Consider the following 25,270-nt stretch of genomic DNA (forward strand, 5'->3'; position numbering starts at 1 on the left):
TTTTGGAATCTCTCTGCCACTGAAGCTTATTTCATTTCCTTTCACATCCCCCTTTTGGTCAAGAAGATGTTCTCCGTCCCACGATGCCAGGTCTACATTCCTCCCCGGGAGTCATATTCCACGTTGCCAGGGAGATTCACTCCCCTGGGTGTCCGATCCCACGTAGGGGGGAGGGCAGTGATTTCACCTTTCAAGTTGGCTTAGCCAGAGAAAGAGGGCCACATCTGAGCAACAAAGAGGCATTCGGGAGGAGACTCTTAGGCACAACCATAGCGAGGCCTAGCCTCTCCTTTGCAGCAACCGTCTTCCCAAGGGTAAAACCTGTGATAGAGGGCTCAACCCATCAAACCACCAGTCCCCTATGTCTGTGGTCATGTTAGCAACCATGGAGGTGTGGTAGGCGAATACCCCTGCATTCTCCACAGGCTCCTGAAGGGGGCACTACATCTTTTTTTTTTCCTTGTTTTTCTTTTCTTTTTTTTTTTTTTAACTTTCCCTTCTTTTTTAAATCAACTGTATGAAAAAAAAGTTAAAAAGAAAACAAACATACAATAAAAGAACATTTCAAAGAGACCATAACAAGGGAATAAGAAAAAGACAACTAACCTAAGATAACTGCTTAACTTCCAACATGTTCCTACTTTACCCCAAGAAAGTTACCTAATATAGCAACATTTCTGTGAACTTGCTCCTACTATATCCATCAGAAATTAAGGACCTGGCAGGCTCGGCCCTCCCTCCAGCACTCTCGGTGGAGACTGAGCCCCAGGCACTGCCTTGGGCTCTGAGCTCTGGCATCTTGAACCCTGTTTTTGTGGTGAAGGACTCTCAAAAGGTGTGGAGCATTGATCAAGGTTTTCCTAACAGTGAGTTAAGAATTACAGTAAGCTCCTCTCTGTTCCTGCTTCAATGCATTTGATTTCACTTGTTTTTAATCCGTCATTTACTCGGTTTCTTCCCCAGTCTGTGCCTCCACCTCTTCCACCACCTGCTTCAGCATGGCAGTCTCATGCAGCACATCCTGTGCTCCCAGGAAGAAATGAGCATCCAGGAAATCAACCGGGAATTGTGCTCCCAACTGGCAAAGTGCAAACAGGATTTCAGAGACCTCTCAGAGAAATTCCTTACATCCCAAGCTACTTTGTACTCTCTGGCCAATCAGCTACAGAAATATAGTAAGTCCCACAAGGTCATGGACACCAAAATGTCGCTCCAGAATTTATCCTTCTCTCCCCTACTTCAAAATGAATTTCATCCAGACCACAGTCTTGGGGTTGTAATGATAGGTATTTAATTTAAATTTGTAGAGGCCCAGAGTAATAAAATTTGAAGAGGCCCAGAGTAATAAAATAAACATTCTAAGTTAGCAGTGAGAGTGAAAGTAGAGCAATCCAACTTTTGGAGATTTCTCTTAAGGCACAAAATGGTTATTTCTCTTAGGAATGGGCTACAATATTTCTCTAGGATCCTCTGTATATAGGATCAGATACTGAAAACACATAGCATGTAAATGTTGATCTAAATACCTTGGGAATAATGGAATTCTATCAATTGACCCTTACTACTGAGGCCCAATTGGCAAAGCCCTGTTCTAAAGTTACCCAGGGGAAATGTCATGGTAGTAAAATATGCCTGCCTTGAAAAATCTTAAAGATGAGTCTATTCCTCACTGAACCTTGGTTACAGAGACTCAGCATGGGGAGAGGGAAGTCCTGATTGCAGGGACATTCTCTCCTTCTCCTAAAATCCAAGGAAGTCATTTACCATTCTGTGGTGAAGTTGTGTGTGAATCTGGGAGAATCAGAGTATCCATTACTCCCATCCGCCTCTCCTTGAGCTGGTGAACCTCCGTGCTTCAGATAGGCCAGCATCTCTAGGTGGGTCATCAGGATCTGAGCTATGAGTCATGTGGTCAATGTGAGAATGAGGCTGAGAGGAGAAGACCATTAGACCCAGGCAAACCCAGACAAACCACTGCCCTCCCCACAGCCATCCTTCACATTTGGAAAACCACTGGCCTGAGGGGATCATGGAAACAGGGGCATGTGCACAATGGAATGAATGGAAGGAATCTAAATCTACTGTGAATCTGAATTGACTTCATTTTCCTACAATTACTTTTGAGTAAACCAATGGGGGGGATTTGTTTGATTGAAAATGACTGACATTTAGAAAGTAAAACTTACGGCCTACTAATAGGGAATTAAAGTAGAATGCTTCAGGGAATGGTTAAACTAATTTTTCTTAACATCTTTGCTTATAATTATATGTGAATGATGAAAATGAAGTTGAAGAAGAAGCATATTTCCCAAAATCTGTGAGAAGGTAACAGTGCAGTGGAGAAGAGCATGGAGTCTAGGGCCAATAGTCCTGGGTTCAAATCCAAGTTGCTTGTCTCCTGTGCCCTGAGGTCACCAGTTGGTAAAATGGTCTTATAGGAGTACCTGTAATGCTGAATGAATGAGTTTCAATGAATAGATGAGTTAATTTTTGTAAAGATCCTATAGCAGGGCTGGGTACCATAAGAGTAATAACACTTTAAAAGTAGTAACACTTTATTACTTCTTTCTATTCCTTTTAATTTAATTTAAACTTAGTAGTATTTTGTCCCATTTGTTTCAGACATTTATGGTCTTAAGGCTTATATTTTACACAATTGTTTCTAGGTAATCTATATTAGCTGAGTATATTTGAAATTCTTGGAACTCTGAGCAGAAGGAAACCATCAGCCAGACAGTCTGAGGCCTTCCCAGCATACAACAAATCTCTACTTTAGCTCTCTGCTTAATGCTCTACCTAAGGGGTTGCAAGCCTTGCTAAAGGGGGACAGGATTTGTTGAGCTGATGTGAATTTGGTTTAATTCATTGCAGTTTGGGTCATCGTTTTCAAGTTACTTTACCTGTCTATGAACTAGCCATGTTGTCGAGAGATTGGGGAATGAACATGTGGATATCCCAGCATAGAGCCTTGTACTGGGGTTATTTTAGACCTTGGATTGGACCCTGCCTCTTCCCTTGAAAGCAGTGACCACAGCAGCATGTCCAGCTTTCCACTGAGGCAGGCGTGTCATTCTATCCTCAGAGTCGAAAGAGTATAAAGACATCCTGGTGTCTGTGCTGGGGGAGAAGCTGCAGTTTGAGGAGGAGGAGCTGGCAGAGCAGCCCGGAGCAGCTGCAAGGCTCCGGTAAGGAGGGCTGCATGCAGTGCTGGATGCTGGGAAGGTGGAGAAACCTCTGCTATGGGGCAGCTCAGCTGGGAGAAATAGAGGAAGGACAGAAATTTACAAGCCAAGTACAGGTCAGGCAAGTATTTATCAAACAATTAAAGGACAGTCAAATGGTAAATGATGTTTCTCAGAGCCTTCTTTCCTCTTTCTCTACTTCTAACTGACCATGGCTTGTCTTCCTTTCATTCAAAACAATGCTTTTTCTTGACACTTCCATTCTTTTCTCGTTTCACCTTTTCAATACACACCAGCTGTACCACTCTCACACTTCTATCTGGCTCTGTGTCCACTCTCTGTGTAGTGTACTCCATGTAAGGCAAGGAAATGCACATGTGCAGAGGGGAGGGCCTGAAGGGACATCTTTAGGAACCAGGGTTGGGACTGAACTGGTTTTGTTTCAGAGTAGAGCAGGAGGTGAATATCAAAGAATCTTTTGGGAGGTCTCTCTGATAAGGTGAAGACCTTCCTTAACTTCATTCTCTTTGCAACAGGCAGGTCACCAAATATGAGGTATAATATGGGGAGAAATCTTCTTGGGGATTTTCTCACAGATGCCTTTGTCAAATCCTTAAAACCTATCATTCACCTCTTTGCATTCGTACATTTTCTTTTTTATCCTATCTTAGGAAATTCATTTCCCCAATTCACGATCAACCACAGGAGCTGATCCAGCTACAGCAGAAATTTCAAGTAGGAAGAGAGGTGTCTCTCCTACTCAAACAGCTCTTCAGAGACCTACTTGCCCAGAATGAGCCTGACAACTCTCAGTGGCCATGTTTTCAAGAGAAAATGCTTCAAGGACTCAAGCTGGCTGAGCGCCTTTACCGAAAGCTCTGCTCAGGTAAGTTGGCCACAGGCCCTGATGACACGGAGCTGCTCTAATTCCCAGGGTCACAAGAGGCACCACACCTCCCCACCTCCACACATGGCATTTGTACCTACTGTCTTTGTTGGCAGTGGATATTTGAGGCCAAAACAGGATCAGGACTGCCTGGATGGGAGCACAGACAAGATTCCCACTGGGTTGGAGGTCATAGTATTTCAACTTCTCCTTCATCCCTCATAGAATACATCCTCCTGTGATAAAGTAGGAAGCATCCATTGAGTTTTATGGACCAGAGTAAGGATGTGAGACGAGGTTTCTTGTGAGAGTGGGAAGAGCCCTGAAGTAAATATCAAAGTTTCTCCATCTGTAGCCTGAGCACTGTCCTTCCTAGCTGTGCACCAAGGGTTGATTTATCATAGTGGATTTGGGTTTCCTCAACTGTAATATGGGTCAAACCATGTGTTGCACAATTATGTTAAAATCAAAAATGTAATATTCATGAATTCACTTCCAAAACAGCAAAGACCTTCCTTTTGGGGTTAGTTTAGGTTTTCATGTAGGAGCATCTGGTCATAGGAATACTGGTTTATATTGGAACACATTCCAAATAGAATTTCCCATGTTAACAGAGCAGATTTGTAGGTCTCCATTAAGGCCCCAGCCTACAGATGGAAGTGAGTCAGGATTGTTTTTCCATAGTTTAGAGGAAGTAGTGGGTATGTGTTGGAGCTGTGATGGGCCATGAAGCTGCTGTGTTTGGCAACCAGCTTTGTGGCATGGTGGAAGTTACAGCTGGAACAGTTACAATAATTTATGGACAATGAACATTTTTAACATTTGCTCAGTTTGAGGCAGACATGCCATGATAATGATCAAGATCTGAAACAACTTCCCTGTTGGATTAGACAATCAATTCAGTTCCTTTTCTTAAAAAATAAAATATGGGACCGTTCATTAAAATTCTCATTGTATCTTGAATTAATCCTAAGTAATTCTGTCTCCATGACCAGAAAGGCCACTTGTTTGTAACAGGTGGCATTGGAACTATTTAATGTATAACTGGACATTTTTTAATTTGCAGAAAATCATGAAGATGAGGAGGGTGAAGAAGAGGAAGAACTACTGGGTACTAGGTAACAGTGAATGATCAGGGCTTGGTAATGAGCAGGGAAAACATGGACAGTGCTCCCAAAACAACAAAGAAATCAAAAGTAGTCCCAGATTCCACATGCAAGGGTATAGGAAAAGTGCTGATAGAACTGTGTTCATTCTCTTCACCAAAAATGACATCATGCTCTGAAATGAGGTTGTCTGCTTTCTTTATAAAAGACCGGGAGGTGAACCAACATGTCTCAGGGATTTTCTGTTTTCACAGAGAACACCTGTTCTCTCTTGTGTGGTTAAAACTCAGAGTAGATGCATGTCTGCTTTCAGCACAGTTTGCCTGACATTTGCACAGATATTTTAATAGAAAAGAATGTAACTAGAGGAAAAATATCATATATGTTAAAATATTGAGAAAAACTGGCAAGGAGGCATGGATATTGTGGAATCTGCAATGCCTTAGTGGCAAGAATTCCTAGGGTCTCTGCAAATAAAACTGCACAAAATGCATGCACCAAAGTTGGAGTCACTGTTCATGTTCTTGCTGTGGCCTGTGTGTCATGACTGTGTACCTAGAGAGAGCTGAGCCCCCTTCATCTGACGTTCTGAGACTGGTGCACTGATCACCTCCTGCTCTCTCTCTCTTGCCCCCTTGGTAGCCACAATCTGCCCTAGTCATAAGAGGATTGTCCCCTTCCCCTTTCAAGAGATGTCCCCTTACCCCCAGGAACTCTCCACTAACCTTCCAAAGAGGACTAGCTGGGATGCTCTACTGTGCTGTGCCACTGTTCTTTGTTTAACCATCTACCTTCCATACATTCTACACTCACTAGGGTGATGCAGAAACAGGAGCAAATGAATGTACTACAGCTGGACACATTGGATGAAGGCTCTTTGACTCCCTTCCATGGCCCTGACCTGTCTGACTCCCAGAAGACTCCCAGTAACACGGCCCTCATATCTGATGATCTGGAAGTCAGTTCTCCTCTGGATGAGGCCAGTGAGTACAACTATTATAGAAAACAAGTCTGTTAGTGTCCCCCGAGGTATTCTCTATATTCTTTGTGCTCACTACCTCTTGTCTAGTCTGAGGTGTCTAATATCTGCAGGTGGCCCTGCTGACCCACCTAGACTGAATACTGCTCTAGAACCGAGTTTAAGCACAGGTGTCAAGTCAGGTATCTTCACACTCTTCCTGGTCTTCTGAAACATGTCTTTCACCCAGGACTTCTCTGTTTAGTGGAGGGTGGAGGAAACTGGTCAGGCAGAGTGGGGAGAATGAGGGGGTCAAGAAAAATTGCAGGGACCACTGCAACACATGCACACAGGTTTCTGCAAGAGCCCCCTCTTTAACGTGGATCGTCTTGAGTCTCCTGAAATATTCTTGTGAATATTCATCCCTGAACAGTGTCCCTTGAGTACATATTGGTGTCCAAGGAGGTCACCACTCTTGACTCTAATTTTGGGACACATTGATTTCATTGTTCCTAAGCTCTACATCGCAGAATGTCTCTTTTCTGGTTTATATTGGAACACATTCCACGGACAGTTTCTCATGTTATCAGAGCAGAAGCAGATTTGTAGGTCTCCATGAAGGCCTCAATGTGTATTGGGATAGGATGGTTTTTCCATACTTTAGAGAAAGGAGTGGGCCTGTGTTGGAGTCCTGATGGGCCATAGAGCTGCTGTGTTTGGCAAGCAGCCTTGTGGCAGGCTGGAGGATATAGCTGGAAATGTTCAAAGGATTGGTTGACAAAATAACATCTTTAACATTTTCCCCAATTTGAGGCAAAGCCTGCCATGATAATGATCTAGATCTGAAACATTGTCCCTGATGGACTAGAAAACCAATTGACTTCATTTACATGAAAAAACAAAATATGGGGCATTTCAGTAAAATTCTTGAACTCATCCTAAATAATTCTGTCTCCAGGACCAGACAACTGTCTGTAACAGGTGCAGTTTGAAGTATTTAATATATACCTGGACATTTTTTAATTTGTTTGCAGAAAATAATGAAGATGAGGAAGGTGAAGAAGAGGAAGATCCACTGGCTCCCAGGTAACAGTGAATGATCAGGGGTTGGTAATTAGCAGGGGAACATGGACAGTGTCCCCAAAGGAATAGAAAAATCAAAAGTAGTCCCAGACTGCACATTCAAGTGTAAAGGAACAGTGCTGATTGCACTGATTTCATTCTCTTCACCAATAGTGATAGCATTACAGAAACTAGGTTGTCTATTTTGTTTATGGTGCTTGGAGAATCCTTTGTACCTGAGGTGAACCAATATGTCTCAGGGATATTCTGTACTCACAGAACCATCTGTTCTTTCCTGTGTGGTTAAAACATGGGCCAGATATCTGTTTGCTTTCAACACAGATTTCCTTAAATTTGGGCAGATATTTTAATAGAAAAGAAAGTAACTGAGAAAAAAATAGCATATATTGGAAAATGTTAAGAGAAAGTGGCCAAGAACCACTGATATTGTAGAATCTAGAATAGCTTGGGGCAAGACTTCCTGAAGCCTCTGCAAATAAAAATGATCAAATTGTATGCACAAAAGCTGAAGTCTATGTTATTGTTCTCCTGGTGGCCTGTGTGCCATGATTATGTACCACACAGAGAGAGCTGAGCATCCTTCATCAGACATTCTGTGTCCAGTGCACTGATCACCTACAACTCTCCCTCTCCTGCCGGTATGCACCACAGCTTGCCCTCATCATAAGGCATTTGTTCTCTTCCATTCTGAATGACTGTGCACTCTGCCTTCTGTGACCTCTCTCTTATGCCCCCTATCAAAGGGCCTGCTGGATCTGTGATCTCTAATCCTGCTTGGTTCAAAGTTCTAGCTTATCTCTACCAGGCTCAGTAGCAAAATGGAGGAGACACAGAAAGTGGATGAAGGCCTTCAGTTCTCACTGGATGAATGCTATTTGACTCCCTCAAATCACTGTGACCTGACTGATTCCCAGAGGCCTCTAAGCAGTAGTGTATTTTTCTTTGATGACCGTGAGATCTGTTTCTCTCCACATGAAGCTGGTGAGTGCTCCATTGTACAGAGAGTAAATTTCCACCAGGCCTCCTGGAGGCTTCTTATTCCTTGTGCTCATCGTCTCTTTCAAATTTGAGAGATACTGTCTCTGCACTCAAGTACCATAGACCCAAATTGTTTTGAAAGAAACCAGGAACAGTCTCTTTTCAAATTTTCCTCACAGTCATCGTTTGGCCACCATCTCTGCACTCTTCCTTACACTCCGCCTAGTTCTGCCTCACCTGTGTTCTAGGCTTCATAGACCACTGGTGGGTAGAGGCCATAAGGAAGCCTGGAGTGAGAAGTGTGAAGGGGCGAAAACAACTGTCAGCTACCATTGCTCCATGGGTACTGCTGTGCCAGCAGGAGATCCTCTTCAAGATGGGAAATGTAATCTCTCCAGAAATATTGTTGCTAGTATTCATCAGTGAATAATTGCCTTGTATTACATTGGGCTGCCCAAGTTCATTGACAGTATTGACTTGAACTTTGGGGGTGTCAATTCCACTGTTCTTGGGTGCTAAACCCCAGTCTATCCTCAACAGTTAGCAGAAGGTAAACACCATGACCATGGCATGTGTCAGGATCTTCCCTGATGTCCAGTCTTGGACCTGGACCTTCTCCCCCACCCCATGAATGGTCACAGAGCCTGTCGTCTGTGTAACACCAAGCATCCCTTTCTATTGAGTGTTTATAGATTTCATCCATCAGTCTAGGAACAGTGGATATTCTCATCTAAACCAAGAACAATTAAGATATCTAACTGGGTAAAATCTGTCTTTTGGCAAAACACCTGAAAAGCACAGAGGAAGTTCCCCATGATCTCTGCAGAGAAAAAGTGATGTTACCTATTTGCTCATAAACAGGGAAGAGGACACTGTGTTGAGGCTCTACCTGATCATGGACAGTCTGCCTGATAGAAAGGAAACCTGGTTACATGCCACAAGGCACAACCTGAGTTTTCCTGAAATATTCCTCTCACAAATGCCTATTATCATACCAAGATTACTTACATCCATGTCTTTAGATAATACCCTAGATTTATAATGTGTAAAGAAGGAACTCCTTAATGTGATGGTCACTGTCTGAATTCATTTGCAGAAAATCATGAGACTAATGAGGAAGAAGGACAAGAGCCAATGGCCCCAAGGTAACTGAATAGTCATGGGCTGCTAAAGCAAGGGATTCCTCTCTAGATCTCAGATCCAGTGAAAAACAGAAACTACAGGAGATTCCTATCACATCATTTCGGCAATCCACAAAGTATCTCTCTTAAGAACACTGTTTTCTTTAGTACTTGTATCAGTCCCATTTTATTCACTTCTAAAGTTTAGTAAGTGAGTGTAAGACTGACTCAAAATTAACTCACTAGACTCTGGTATTTTCTGTAATCTCAGAAATCACCTGTTCTCTCCTATGTGGATAAACCAGAATGAGTTGCTCATCTACTTCTGCATGGTTAGCCTTAGATTCTTGGCAGGTATTTTATAGGAAGAAAAGTAACCAGAAAACCAGTGTCCATATCATGTGACAATATTCGGTGAAAGAGGCCTAGAGTCATAGGATCTCTGGGGGTCTAACAATACCTCAGGAACATTTATTCACTTGCCTTCAATATGTAAATTTAAAAAAAATTTAATGCCCAAGGTTTGATGCAACTCTTCTTCTTCTTCTTGTGTGCTGTGTGTCATTATGGTACCTTGAGGGTTCATGAGTGTTTTATGCATCCAGTCCTCTGAGCAACTGCTGCTCTCATTCCCCTGCCCCTTGGCAGACACACTCTGCTCTAGTCATAAGAGGATTGTTCCCTTCCCCTTTCAGGTGATGTTCTTGCTTTCAGGAACTCTCCAATAACCTTAAAAGAGGACTAGCTGTGATGCTGTACTGTGCTGTGCCATTACTCTTTTGTTTAATTGTCTATACTCTATACCCCTCCACACTCACGAGGGAGGTACAGAAACAGGAACAAATAATGAACTACAGCTGGACACACTGGATGAAGGCTCTTTGACTCCCTTCCATTCTTCTGACCTGTCTGCCTACCAGGAGTCTCCCAGTAACATGGCCCTCATATCTGATGATCTGGAAGTCACCTCTCCTCTGGATGAGGTCAGTGAGTACTCCTATTACAGAGAACAAATCTGCTACTCACCTCCTGGGTAGTCTCTATATTGCTTTTATTCATCACCTCTGGTCTAGTCTGACATGTGGCCTCGGCAGGTGGCCCTGCTCATCCATTCCTGATTGAAATACGGCTCTAGAACTGAGTTTAAGCACAGATATCTGGGTCAGGAATCTTCACACCCTTCCTAGACTTCTGCAACATGTCTCTCATCCAGGGCTTTTCAGGATAGTGGAGGGTGTCAGAAACTGGCTGATCCACTGGGGAGAAAGAAGGGATCAAGGCAAACTGCAGGCACTACTGCAACACATGCACATAGCTGTCTGCAAGAGCTCCCTTTATAAGAGGACATCTTGATTCTCCAGAAATATTCTTGTGAATATTCATCCCTGAACAGTGTCTGTTGAGCACATATTTGCATCTGCTAGGTCAGCACTCTTGACTCTAATTTTCAGACATATTGATTACCATTTTCCTCAGCTCTGAGTCCCAGTCTGTCTTTTTGTAAGTTGGTTTGTAATTGCAAAGAAGTCATGAGTGCCAGATGCACGGCACATGCACGGTCCATGGCAGCAGCCTTCCCTGAAGCAACACGTGGATCTTGGCACACACATCCCCATGAACAGCCACACATCCTGTCCACTATGTAGTACAAAATGTTATTTCCATATTGGAGAGTTACAGATTGGGTCCATTGGTCTAGTCTCAGTGTATATTCTTATCTAAACCATGAACGACCAGGGTATCTAATGTGGCAAAAGCTGAATCTACCAGCCACACCTCAAGAAACCAGTTAGGCAATTTCCTCATAATCACAACAAAAAAGATGTTTACATGTTTCCCCAGACTCAAGGCAGAGGACTTTGTGATGTTGATCAAGAAATGTCTGCTCCATCACTGAGAAAATCATATCTGTCCATGTCCTACAAGACTAGACCTGTTAACTCTTAGAATATTCCTCTCACTATTTCCTGTTTCACAAGAAGAATAGTTATTTTCCAGTACTTGGATATGGCCCTGGGTTTTAATGAGTGAAGAGAGAGCTGCCTAATGTGACTATCCCTGTCCAAATTTATTTGCAGACAATCAGAGTGATTGTAAAGGATTGAAAATGGACAAGAGTCAGTGGCTCCCAGGTAATGCTGATAATCACAGTCTGCATATGTAATGGAGTCATCAATAGACCTTAGGTCCAGGAAAAACAGCATCAGATGATTATATCTATTTCATCCTTTCTGCTAACCATGAAGTATCCATATTAAGAATCTTGTCTGTTACCTTAGATGATTGTCTTTTGGTTGATGCTTCTGGTTAATTTCTCAAGTGTACTAGCCCAGAATCAGTTTGACACTAAATGAACTAAAATAAATCAGAAATTTCCTGAACTCTAGGAATCACTTCTTCTCACCTGTTTCAATCCCACTAGTATGAGATGCATTACGACTCTAGTTTGTTAGCAACAAAAGAAACTAGCAACTAGGAACTAGGGAAGAAAATTGTATCGTGTCACAATATTGAATGAAAGACACATATGAGGCACGAGATTACTGGAAGTCTACAATCTGAAGAAAGTGTATTCACTGGGCAATGAAATATATAATTAAGCAAAATTTATACACAAGTTTTAAAGTCACTCTTAAGGTTTTCTGCATGAGCTGTGTCTCATGTCTCAACCATGTGTGAATAGATAGTTGAGTCTTTCTCATCAGCGTGCTAGTATGGTCAGTGCACTGACTCCCACCTATTGCTCTCTCTCTTGCCCCCACAGCCAACACAATCAGCCCTAGTTTTAGGATTCTTTTCTTTTTCCTCTATGTGTTTATGGCCACTGTGCCTTCTGTGAAACCCCCATAGGCTTCCATTCAGGGCCAGTTAGGAAACTGTGATTTGTAGTCTCTCTTGGTTTAATGGTCTCTTGGCCATACCCCACCAGGCATTTTAGGGAGCAGCAAGAAGAGGATGGAATGAATGAAACTGAACAGCACACATGCAATGAACACTATTTGACTTCTGTTACTATGATCTTCCTGACATTCACCAACATCTCAGCAGCACCACCTTCATGTTTGATGATCAGGAAGTCTGCTCTTCTCTGACTGAGGCCCATGAGTATTTCCTTTATAGAAAACAAATTGTCAACTGGTCTCCAGGTAGCTGCCATATTCCCTGTGCTGAACACCTTTATCTAAAATGAGAGTTATCTTTGGCAGCAGGCTCTTTATCCCCTCTTGGTTTCCATCAGGCTGTGGGAATGTGTTTTAAGCACAGACTTCTGGTGAGTCAGGGAGCTGTGCACTCTTCCTGCATCTCCAGAAACTTCTCTGACCCCCTGGCACTGTCTAGTCAATACAGGCTGTTGGAATCAATGAATGCCAGAGGGAGGAATTTGAGACTTTCATAGCAAACTCTGACTGCATCCTCAACTCTTTCTTAGATAACTTATGTCTCCATGTCCACTTAGGCCTCTGTAATGGCTGAAGAGAGAACAACCAACGTCTGATTGGACATTTCTGCATTTCTTAACAGAAAACATGAAGTTGAGAAGGATGAAGAAATACAAGGACTATGTTCCCAGGTAATAATGATCATTAGCTGGTAGTTAAAATATGGGGATGGTCCTTGAAAAAGTAAACAGAGAGTTCAATGTTTCCAGATGCAAGGATGAACAATTCTACTGAATGTACCAATTTCAGTCGCTCGTCAGTGATGATGTCAGCTGCGAAAACATTTGCCTTATCTCTTTGTGGTGTACATAGGGGCAGTGGGCCCTAAGGTGATCTAACTAGTCCCGGGGGTTTCTTGCCCTCTCACAAACCACTTGTCCTCTCCTGTGGGGTTAAAAATCATAGTGAGATACATTTCTCTCTTCATAAGGTTGGCCTTAAATTATGGCAGTTATTTCCTAGCAGCAAAATTAACTAGACAAAATTTCACATTATGTGTCAATATCGAGAGGAAGAGACCTACAAGGCACAAACTTGTGGGAGTGTACAATGCCACAGGGGCATGCACTAAATAGATGGGTGCAAAAAAATACGTACAGGTCATCAAACATGGACCAGAATTCAGCTTGAGGGCTGTTGGGGATATACACATAGAAATCTCTATGAAAGCCCTTATAATTTTTCATCCACTCATTTACACTCTTAAATTTACTCTCCATTCTACCTCAGGAGATTCAAATTCCTAATTCATGATCAAGGCACGAGAGATAACACAGTTAAGTATGAAAGTAGAGGAAGGAAGGCAGGCATCCTTCCTGCTCAATCAGCACTTCAAGGACCTCATCACTCACAGTGACCCTGACAAATACCAGACGCAGAGCTTCCTGGAGCAACTGGGTGAGGGACGGGAGATGGAAAAGCACCTTGCCCAGAAACTCAGCACAGGTAAGTTGGCCCAGGCTCTGCTTCCACTGACCTGCTCCACGTTCCTAGACTCAAAAGAGACTCCATACCCCAGCACCTCCAAAAAGTATATTCATCACTGCAATCCTGCATTGAACTCCACATTTGGGGCCACAACAGGATCAGGTCTGCCTCATCAGAAGCAAATGAGAAACCCACTGGGATGGAGGTCATATGGTTAGAAATGTCTCCTTCATCCCCAGTGGAACTTGGACCATAGGGCAGATGGCTGCATCTCTCCAGTGTCCCTGGGCAGAAAGTTGGATGTGAGAGTAGGCATCTTGTTCGAGCGAATAGAGCCTTTTGCTAATGCGAAAATTTCTCTTCCTCTAGCCTGAGCACTGCATGTATTAATGTGGGCTATTGATTTTTCCATCCTGGATTTGTGATTCCTCATCTGTAAAATGATTTCAATATTGTGTTGCATGTTTTCTGCAGCAATCAAATGAGTTAATATCCATGAATTCATTTCAAGAAGAGAGGAAACCCTCACTGTAGGAGCAGGTTTAGAGACTTCATGAAGTAGAACTGGTGGTCAGTCGTGGTCTATAGAGGAACATGTTACATAGGAAGAATTACCCCTGATTAAACAGCAGGTACCAAACTGCAGATACCTGTGAAGTTCTCAGATGTATTGACAGAAGTAGGACAGTTGCTCTTAGACCTCTCCTTAAGAAAGGAGTACATTCTACAAGAGGTCTGTGTTGGGATAGAGCCACTTAGCTCCATGGCTAACCTTGGGACAGGATGGAGAACAAAGCTGGGGAAGTCCAGAGGAAAGCTGGACAAATATCCTGTGAGATGATGCATAGCAGACATTTTTTCCCTTTGCCCAATTTTACACAGAGGAGGCCATGATGGTGAGATCAGGGACACCTTGCCAGTTGGACCAGAAATTCATGCCAGGCCATTACTATAATGATAAAGTATGAGAATTTCAGTCGAGTCTTTCACTGGATTCCGAACTCCTCCAGGATAATTTAGGTCTCCATGAACACATAGGGTGTTATATTTGTAAAGGGCAAAATGGGAACTGTTAATGTTTCTCTGGACTTTTCTGAATTTGTTTGCAGAAAATTATGAAGATGAGGAGGATGAAGAAGAACAAGACTCACAGGATCCCAGGTTAATGCGTATGACCATGGACCGGTAGTGAACAGGTTAAACATGGGGAACATCCCAGAAAGAACACTCAGAGAGGTACAAGGTAGCCATGGATTCTAGACACAAAGATGGACCAAAGCTAATGAACTTCCAATTTCAAGTATAGAAACAGTGATGCTGTAGTATTTTTAACAAGAGTGTCTATTTTCATTGCAGTACATGCAGTTACTCTTTCCTGAGTGAGCTAACCAGTCTCAGGGATTTCCTGCACTCATAAAAACCAGATGTCCTCTCCTGTATGGTCAAAACCAGGGTGAGCTGCATAACAGCCTTCTGCACTGTTAGCCTTAGTTCATTGGCACTGAGCCATGACTGTTCTGTCTTTCCTGCCTCCATGCCAGTCGCGCTGTATCCTAGTCAGATTAGGATGGTTTTCTTCTCTTTAGAGCAATGGCCCCTTGCCTTCTGAGACCTCCCCCTTAGATTTCCTATCAGGACCACCTGGGACACTGCATTAATCATGCATCCTCCCAACCCTACTAGACTCAGCAGGGAGCTGGAGAAGAATACAATGCAGGAAGTCCTGCAGGACTCAGTGGGTGAACATTATTTGAGTCCTTCCAATCACAACAACTGATTCCCAACAGCCTCCCTGCAGCACCTCCTCTTGTTGTCATGAACATGGACTCTCCTGTGTTCTGGATATAGCCAGTAAGTACTCTCATTATAAAGAAAATAAATTTACAAGTGCCTCAGAGGTATCTACAGATCAGGTATCTTTTGATCCATCTTGGTTTGAATCAGACTCTAGGATAGAGTTTTAGGCAGATAGCACATGGGTCAGGTTGCTTTGTTGTCTTCCTAGTTGCAGGCTCCAACTTTTTCACGCTCCCCACTTTGGCAAGTACAGGCAATTGATCCCAAAGGAGGCCATAGTGGGGAGACTTCCATGACCATGGCCACCTTGCAGCCATCATGACCACACACTCAGAGCAAGTTTCTGTCAAATCTCCTTCTTTATGGTGGTCTTCTCAACTCTCATGCAGTGATTTTACCCACTGCATGTCCTGACCTGTGTCTGCCAGCCTCTCTGGTGATAACCACATTAGGGCAGTCTTTGCCAGCTATTTTGGAGGTCTCCTGTCATGATTCTTGTTTCCAAACCTTCCTCTCTGCTTCCTCTGACATGGTTTACATCCTTCTGCATCTTGATACCTTGACATGAAAACCATAATCCTGTCTGTCCCAGTTGTTTCACTAACATCAAAGCTCTGATCTTGTACCCCATTTTCCGTGAATGCCATGATTTCCTTCCTTGTACAGCATTAATTATTTTACCATTTCTGGGTTCCCAGTTTTACCCATATGTCTAGTCTCAGTGCTATAAATTTCATCTGATCCATCAACACCCCATGCACTTCATGGTACTATAACCTAATTTATTAGCAAAGCAGGCATTTTCCCCTTCCCTTAGTCTGCTTCAAGATCCTTCTAGTTGGCCAAGAGATCCTCAAGATTGAGCCTCCTGGGCATGTGTAGAGTACTACCCCAATTTTCATTTCTTCTCAGTTGGCCTATTTTTCAAATTTTGATTCAAGCAAGAATATGGATTATTAGGAGACTTTACTTATCAAATTATCTTATAGGGAGAAGAAGAGAGTCTATAGCTTCTCTCAATATATCTGAATATTTTACTGTGAAATCATAAAATTTGTAGAGACATCTCTTTTGTTCAGTGAAGGGCATAATTATGACTTTATCTCTTAAATTTCCATCCTCATCCTGTCATCAATTTCTCTCTGAAGAACAAAGTGGCAAAGGTTTTTCTCAGGATTATAGCAAATTAAAAAGGAAAAATTAAATACACATTTATTTTGCAATTATTGTAAGCCATGCCCCTTACCAAGTGAACTCTGTACAAGCTTTAACTCATTTAATCCTCACAGGGATATCTGTATGTGGTGGCATTTCCAGGTTCGATTCTGAGGCTTAACAAGGTCTTTAAACTTGCACAAGATAACCAAGCTCAGGAGTGAAGGGAACACTGGCCTTTTTCTGCTTAAATCCACAGCTCAGGCTCTACCCACCGCTCTGCAGATCCAGGGACCAAACAGGAATGGTGCTCACCTTACTTTTAGGCCTTTGTTGTAAATTACTTTGAAATTATTTTAAGTGTAAACAAACTATTGTAAGTCTGGTAGAAAACACTCCAATAGCCTCTCACAGATTACCTAACTCCTAAAATCTCAGGGTACTTATTTCTGAAACTAAACCAGCAGCATTTCCAGTCCTCCAGGCAGAGCTCAGCAACCCGAGGCTCTCTGCGGAAATATCAAAAGGGCTGGAAAGCCCATAGCTCTTCTCACCACTCCCAGCCCCCAGAGGTTTCCTACTCTCCGTCAGAGTCCCAGGGAGGCCTCTAACTCGGTTCTGCGGAGGCCCTTGCAAAGCTGCAGAGCTCTGTCTCAGAGACACCCACAGGCAGGACTGGGGCTCCCCTGAGGAGGGTGGGAAATTCTCAGGCACCCGTCTCAGAAGGAAGGTGTGTGTGATATGGCTTGGCCCCTCCAGAAGGTCAGGTAAAATGAGCCAGGAAAATCCAAATTCACCCATGCACAGGGGCTGAGATGAATGAATGGAAAGTCTAAATCACAGAACTATCCCTCCTGGATTTTGGGGTCACTAACGGTAACAAGTGACTAGTGTGCACCGTGCATGGCCGTGACCCTCAGCAGTGCTGCAGGCAGTCTGCTCCCACCTAGGACAGAGAAAATCTGTAGAAACTTTCACCTGCACTCGTTTGTATGTGTGTAGAGCTCTGTGCGATTCTGTCACATATGTAGATCCAGGTAACCACCTCCACCATCAAGATACAACAGTTCATCCCCACAGGGCTCCCTCGTGCTTTCCCTTTATAACCACGTCCAGCTGTCTATCCCTAACCCTTGGCGACCACCGCTCTGTTTTCCAGGTCTGTAATTGTATTTAAAGAAGGTTATATAAATGAAAAAAGTGCTGTGTAAATGGAATCATGTGGTATGTAGCCTTTTTAGATTGGCTGTTTTCACTTTAATTTCCTGAGATTCATCCAAGTTGTGGGTATCAATAGTTCTTTCCATTTTACTGCTCAGTAGTATTCCATGGTATGGATGAAGGACACCTGAGTGGTTTCCAGCTTGGGGCTATTATAAATAAATCTGCTCTGAACAAGAATAAAAAAAAAATTAGGTAGCTTGAAAACAAACTACATTAATACATGCTATTTTATTAGGGGCTTTCCCCCAACATAAAAAACTTTGGTATAGTATATGAGAAGTTTGATAAAATATTTCCCTTTTCTCCTACAAATGCAGAGTCTTTCCAATACTTAATTTCAATAAATATCAGCAGAGGGGAACAGAAGATTAAAAGCAACATGATGAAATTATACAGTGATACATTAAAAACTATCCTAAACCTTAATTTAAAATCATTTGAAGATCAGAGTAAGGAAAACTCGTTCTGCACTCATTTTTCAGAAGGGCGGGGTGGGGGTGTGTAGTCACTGTACCTTTAATTGGAGGGAGGAGTGAGAGAGAGCTGCTAAAGTCACCTCAGTCTGAAGCTGAATTGGTTTTTAGTGGAAGACCTGATCAATCTCCCTGGAGAACTGTTAGCATAGGGGCATCTCATTTTTAATGGAGAATGCATTGAAGATTGTCCCAGAATTGGTGAGAGGGCAACTACTGTGTAAAGAGCTGAAGAAAATAAGATTAAGAATGGAGAATAAAAGCCAATAGAGGATGAGACCAAGCATCAAATATTTGAAGGGCATAAGAGAGACAGAGACAGGTTCATTTGGTGACCCTCCTGGGCTAAATAAAGAATGTGCGAAGAGTACAGGTTAACAGGTGTTGGCTGTATGAACAGGTCCACTACTGGCCACCAGAGGTGTCTAACGGCACAGTGGCTGCTTGTGGGAGAGTGAGCTCCCCTCACGACCTTTGAGCAGAAACTGCATGATGTGCCTCGGGTGCCCAGGAAAGGATTCTTGCACTAGTTGCCCCTCTCAGTGCTTTCAATTTTAAGGTCATCCATTCTGTGTTTAGCAAATCCTTCACCAAACAGCTTTGTTCTTTTCAGATATTTTACTATTCAGCTCAATATGAATTATCATAAGAGCTTACAAATAGTGCTAATTTACTCAGGAAAAAGAATTAGTAAACTGTCTCTTGAGGAAATATATAGGGTACAGCAGCCCAAGAGAAGTGTCCATACAGAGATCAGTTAGCAAGAAGGCACATGGTATGGCGATTATAGGGGAGGGTTTGTATACAGGAGCCGGGGAAAGAAAATTAGATAGAGATAAGTGGGGACAGAATTTATCAGAACTATAAAGGAAACATGAAGAATTGAGATTTTCGTAACAGGCAGTGGCGATGAATTTTCACAAGTAGCAGAGCAACATGATAAGAACAAGACCTTAGGGTAATGAGACTGGTGAGACATTTGATAGTGTGAGAGGGTAGGATCTGAGAAAGCAGATTGCATGAATCCGGGCATCAATGATGGGAGTCTGCTAAAAGGTGCTGGCAGCAAGATGAAGTCGTAACAGGTACATGAATGACCATTCTAAGAGTACACTCAAGAAAACTTTATGAGAATGGGAGGTGTGGGGGAAAGGAGAGAGAAGCACTTTGCATGATGTGGTATGCTCTCTTGGGGGCAGTTTCTCTGTGAGCCTGACCAGAAGTGATGGGAGGCTATTTAAAGTCTTTATTTATTCCACTTTGAGATTGTGCATTTATTTCTCTGTGGATATATAAATATGTTTGATTATGGGGTTGTGTTCTGTACATCCCTGGAGGGTTTTGTCATGTAGGGATTATGCCTAGCGTTACCTGTGCAATGAACCAAAAGTTTGACTTCTGAAACACCTCTGGCCCCTAAGGATCCAATAAGGAGCTCAGACCCATACTGCATTATTTACAGCTGCTGGTGACCACCATGTGGCAAAGGAAAGTATGTGTATTTGGGTAGGTGGAGGAGTTGACACAAGTTCCCCAAAAGAGGACGTTCAAAAGGCTCCAGTACCCTAATAATTCTTATGATGTGTTTCTGAGTCTAGAGATTCCCAACTCAGTTTTCAAGATATCATCCAGAAGCCTGGAGCTCCAAATTCTTCTTCCCCTTTTCTTTCATTCCTCCAGGTAGAGATCAACAATGCCTTCTCTCCCATCCCCTGCAGCCTGTCTAGAACATTCTCTCTAGAATAGTAGCCTGGGATTCATAACACCAGAACAATAGGTGTGTTCTCATCTGCAAATCCAAGGCCCTCATGTTTTAAGTAGGTGATTTTCTATTCAGGTGTATTTCAGCCTGGCCACCATTCAGCTCTGTTTCTCCAGGCACCACATGAAAGGTGACATCTTCACACACTGAGGCCTGTATTTGTTGCCTAGATCATGTGGATCAGAGCGCTGTCCAGAGAGAACATTAGGGGACATGAGGAAGGGTGTTCTGGAGGTGTTTATCAGAGAAAGAACCTAGATTGATCATTGTGGACCCCTGTTTTGCTTTCAGCTCCCAGCTGGGATGCCTGTCACCCAGGCCCTCTGATAGGAGACTGGAGCGACTACATGTCAGATGTGCAAGATTTGCAACTGCAGCTGATGCCAAGTCGCCTGGTGAACAATTGGCTCCAACTGCAGCTCGGTCACCAGTGGGATAGTGGTGATTACACACCTGTGTTCAGCCATTTCTCCAACATCTGGAGCTTCACAGCCAATGTTGACTCTGGAAACTAACGGCTACCTTTTCAACATAGGATAGAAAAGGGGCACAGGAATCTCTACTCATCCTGTTTGTCATCACAGTGGTCTAGGTGGAAGAAAGAATGAGATGTTTCCCATGCTCACTTAGGGTCTGGTTGAAACTCATGGTTCTCTACTACTGTGGGGTTAGTAGGCTCATGGGATTTGGAATCAGCTCTGTCCCAGGTCCTGGGTTGGGCACTTACCAGTTTTTTCACTTGTCTAAGTTACTTATGTTTTTAGGTACTTCCATCTCAATTCCCTCATCTGTGAAACCAGGAAAATAATGTCCAATTCCTATGTTTGCTAGGATCATTAAGCAGGCATTAAGTGCCTAATTCAATCAGAATTACTCAATACAGTCTATGAGTATGTAATATACAACCCTTGTATTTTTTCAGGTCCTTTAACATTGACTTCACATGCATTATCACATCTGAGTTAATTTAGTTTTTATGACATTCTCAGAAGACTGCATTTGCCAGTTCTCTTTCTCCTCTCTCAGCACCCCGCATCAAGCCATTTTCCCCAACTAGGCACATTGTGTAAATGTGTAAATCCTGGCCCCACAATCCAGTCTCCCGATACATGAAGCTTCTTTTTTGTGTTCACTGTTCATTCTCAATCCTGTATTTTAAAAAAAGATACACTCATAAAGTGTGCAAATCAACTTATTTTAGGTTACTCTTTTTAATTAGTCATCTCCACACATTTGCATTGGCCATGACTTCAGTTTTATTGTCATCAGGATCTGCTTTTCCACAATATTTTTTAAACTGAGCTTTCAACGCATCACATCTATTTTATCTAGGTTGTGTTAATTACTAGGTGCTCAGCTGTATAAGGATACCCTCTAATCTGAAATGAGGGAGAGACCCATGTTGTAATGTGGTGGTAAGGCTCGAATAAGTTCATCCAATCACTGGTTTTGCCCCCTGGAAAGTGCTTATAGAAACTGCTCAGAACCAGAGAAATTCAGTGCTCCTCACAGGTGACATTTCAATTTTGAGCATTTGATGATGTCTTCTCTTCCGTTCTGCCCCTCATTTCCTTCTTGATTTCCTGCAATACCAGCCAAGGCTCGGGTCTACCAGCTAAATCACTCTTGCTCTTCCCCACTTCCTACATAGGACAGATGATGAAATCAGCTCCAAGCCAGTATTTGCCGTTAGGGTATTTGTTGTCCATTTAGTTTTATCCTCATACTTCTTCACCCTGTGCTTTCTCCCTGGTCCTTAACAAGTCACCTGTTCCTTTGTTTTTTCTGAGTTTCTACATTTTCTCCAAATCCAACAGGATTAGAATGTCATATTCAATATCTCCAAAATCCTCATTAAAAATATTTCAAATTACATATACACATATATGCTCATTTATGTTTATTTACATTTATGTGTAATATAAATGATACATATTTAAAATGTATATTATATAGAGCATGTATATGTAGCATATACAATATATTTATACAAGTAGTCTATATTCCCCAATTCTAGTCTTCAACAGTTCTTTTTTCTTTTTTCCTGGAGTTTTCCTTCAGTTTTTGATTTTGCTTCATTTCTGTCCAGTTTCTCCATTCCCAATAGCACAGTCAACATACAGAGTGATTTCCTTGCATTTGCCTTTATCACCTATGAATTATTTGTTTTTAGTAATTCAAGTTTTTTTCAAAATTCAATATTGGGAGCCTGTTTCCTCCTGGCAATCAGTCCGGTACTGTTTAATGGAACAAAGATCACCAAAAAAGAAAATATTCAATGTGTTTCTACTATCTTTGCCTCACCCCTGGACTTTCTAGATGGCCTTTCTTGTTCCCAACCACTTATGTTCTATTGATGGGCCTCTTAGATGGAAGATTATGGTACAGTAAGATTATGAATAATAATGGAGCCCGTTTGGCCATGGTTTTATTTTTCATAATTGGGTTTTGATGCTTCCATAGAAATGAAAACCTCTCCAAAGCTGGAGTGTGATTCTCTTGAGAGCTCAGCAGCCAACAATCCTGGGTGTCAAGTCATTGGCCACATTGACACCACCACTGACTTCAAACAGAAGATTATGAGAAGAAAGTTGAGGGTCCCCAAGTGGAAATTAACAGGTAGATTCTCTGGCCTTCAAATTCAGGCTTAGAGGTAATCACATCTGTATTTCTTTGGCGTGGTTTTCCCTTATTGCTTTTTATATGGGAGTATAGCTCATTCTCCCTCTATCTTTTGACTTCCTTATTCTCTTCAAGAGATGAAATGACCTCTCTAAGGTCCTTTCTCTGTTTCTTCTGTTTCCCATGAAGTTGGTACCTGGCCCACGCCACACCCTACCAACTCCATCTGCTGTTTGCTTTTTGAAATCTGCTTTGCTCCTGCAGCTGCTGTCTTCTCACCTTGCCTGACAATCACACGGCAATACCAGTGTCTGCATCATCATGACGGGAGCATTTTGTAAGCCTCTAAAGCCTATTACTTTACCTGAAATCACATACTTCTTTGCCTTCTCTTTCCTGCTTCCCATCTTCATTGCCTCTTTTTCCTGGGAGCATTGTCTTAATAAATCACTTCAACCTAAATTCTCCACTTTGGTCTTCTTTTGATCTGATCCAGGGCAAAACTTAACGCTTAACTGTATCTTTGAGTTGGAAGTGTGAAATCAGAGGAGGAAGAGCCCCTTTACAAAATCTAATTTAGAACTTGGATCTGAGCCAGGAGTCCCAGTACTGGCCGGGAGTCAGATTTCTCATCAGTCTCAGTGGTGCAGGCCTATACGATTCTTCATGGGACTTCTAACATTTATATTTCTGATGGTGACATCTGAGCTGGTCTTAGCAGGGGGCCTTTGGATGTCAGCCTAAAGGTACATTGGTCCACCAGTAGATGAAGAAGCCAGATTTCTAAAAGGCAGAGAGCATGAGTTTTCTTAGACCTTTGATCTCTCTACTTTAACCTCACATTATCATTTGTACATGGCCAGTGAAGTGAACAATGCAAGTTGGTTGAATCTTGGGATCAAAGAATATAAGAGAACCTAGTAGTGAATGAAATTTATGAAAAGGGGTAAAGGAGCCAGGGAAGACTCAGGGAGATAAACAAGTATTTCAGAACTACATTTGCCTTGGACAAATGCCAATGAGAAAGGCAATTGTATCTGAGATTGTCAGAAAGAAGAGTAAAATCTTTATGGTCAGTGGAGAAGACCATGGTAGAAGAGATGGGGAGAACCAAAGAGAAATAGGGCAGGTCCAGACAGCAGTGCTAAATCATGTGCTTACGTAAAAAGCATCTGGTGAAGGCCTTGAACCCATTCCTTGACATTAAGATTTAAATGGTCTGAGGTGGATTTTGGGCATCAGCATGTTTAGAAACCTCCTCAGGCAATTCTTATAGGCAGCTAGATGTGAGAAGGGAAACTGGACTACTAGGATTTCAGGTAATCAGCCTAGCAAGATCCCAAGTTTGTGACTGCCTCATAGACAAGCAAAATATTATCTGTAGATGTGTTTTTGCTCTTCTTTCAAGAGTACATTTTGTATAACCTAGAAAATAGAGGGAAGCAAAGGAGTTAGGTGGATGAGTTAGACACATAATCTGCCTATTTGGAGCAGATTTTCTTGAACTTCTTTCAATACAAGATAAAGTAAGAAATACATATTACATTGAACCTAGTATAGAGAAAATCATACCTGTGCTTAAGTGCAATGGAATGTAATATTTTCCTTATGCTTTCATAATACAATCTGAGATTCCCATTCAAATTCATTGATTTCACAGCCTGTTAAAGGGTATGTACCATATTTTCAAGCACTTATGTTTATCAACTTCTATCTTGATTACAATTCCCCCAAAGAATCTTTAAGCCTTGTTCAAAGAGAATATAATAGTAAATAAAATGAAACTTAGGAAAAGATTGTATCTTAATGATACTTTATGTCATATTTTACACTGGCATGAAATATCCTAAGACAATTTTTCCTAAGGAGTAGTTTGGGGAAAAAAATAAGGAAAAAGGGTCTAGTAAAACCAAACTCATGTTTTCACTTTTCACTTCAAGCCTGTTTTCTTAGACTCTGAGAATATTTGTAGACATGCCCCTAGGTGTAAAGTGGTATGAATTCAGCCTGAGGGAATGGGGAAGATGAATTGGGCCACCATTAAGCTCCCTGCTCTCTCTTTGCTAATCCCTTCTGTCCTTCTGTACTTTATTTCTTGAGACTCTTTGGAAGAATAGGTACACCATTTCTTCTGTAGGGAGTGGGTCCTGTCCCAGCCATGGTGACCGGTATCCTCTGATGTCTGTCAGTGCCTCTAGATTGGAGCCTTTCCTCAACCTTCCCCCCACCCCACACCATGGAAGGAGCCTGAGGCCTGGCTTCTAGGCCAAGCTTGTCAGTAACAGGTCATGTGTCTCTAGTTCCTTAGCTCATTGGCACCAGTCTCGTCACTGGTGAAAGTGGAAATGGACTTGGCTGGGCCTCTGTCTTTCACATTCTGGGGCTTCTCCCAGAGTCCCCTTTCCTCCTTCATAAAAGGAATGAGAATTCAAGGTCAAGGAAGTTTGTTTCCCAGCAATGTGTCCTGCAGCAGTCCCTTTCTGAATTTTCATGTTTGATGCTTACTACAACCCTAGCCCGGCTTTGGGTGAAAAAGCCTTGATTTTGCTATTGACA

General features: G+C 42.4%; 1 pseudogene; it reads left to right on the top strand.

The window, feature by feature from the left end:
• Positions 1-998: 998 nt before the first annotated feature.
• LOC119512901 lies at positions 999-20,607 on the top strand (annotated as a pseudogene).
• The last annotated feature ends 4,663 nt before the right edge of the window (positions 20,608-25,270 follow it).

Source organism: Choloepus didactylus, chromosome 2 (assembly GCF_015220235.1).
Source record: "Choloepus didactylus isolate mChoDid1 chromosome 2, mChoDid1.pri, whole genome shotgun sequence".
Classification (NCBI taxonomy): domain Eukaryota; kingdom Metazoa; phylum Chordata; class Mammalia; order Pilosa; family Megalonychidae; genus Choloepus; species Choloepus didactylus.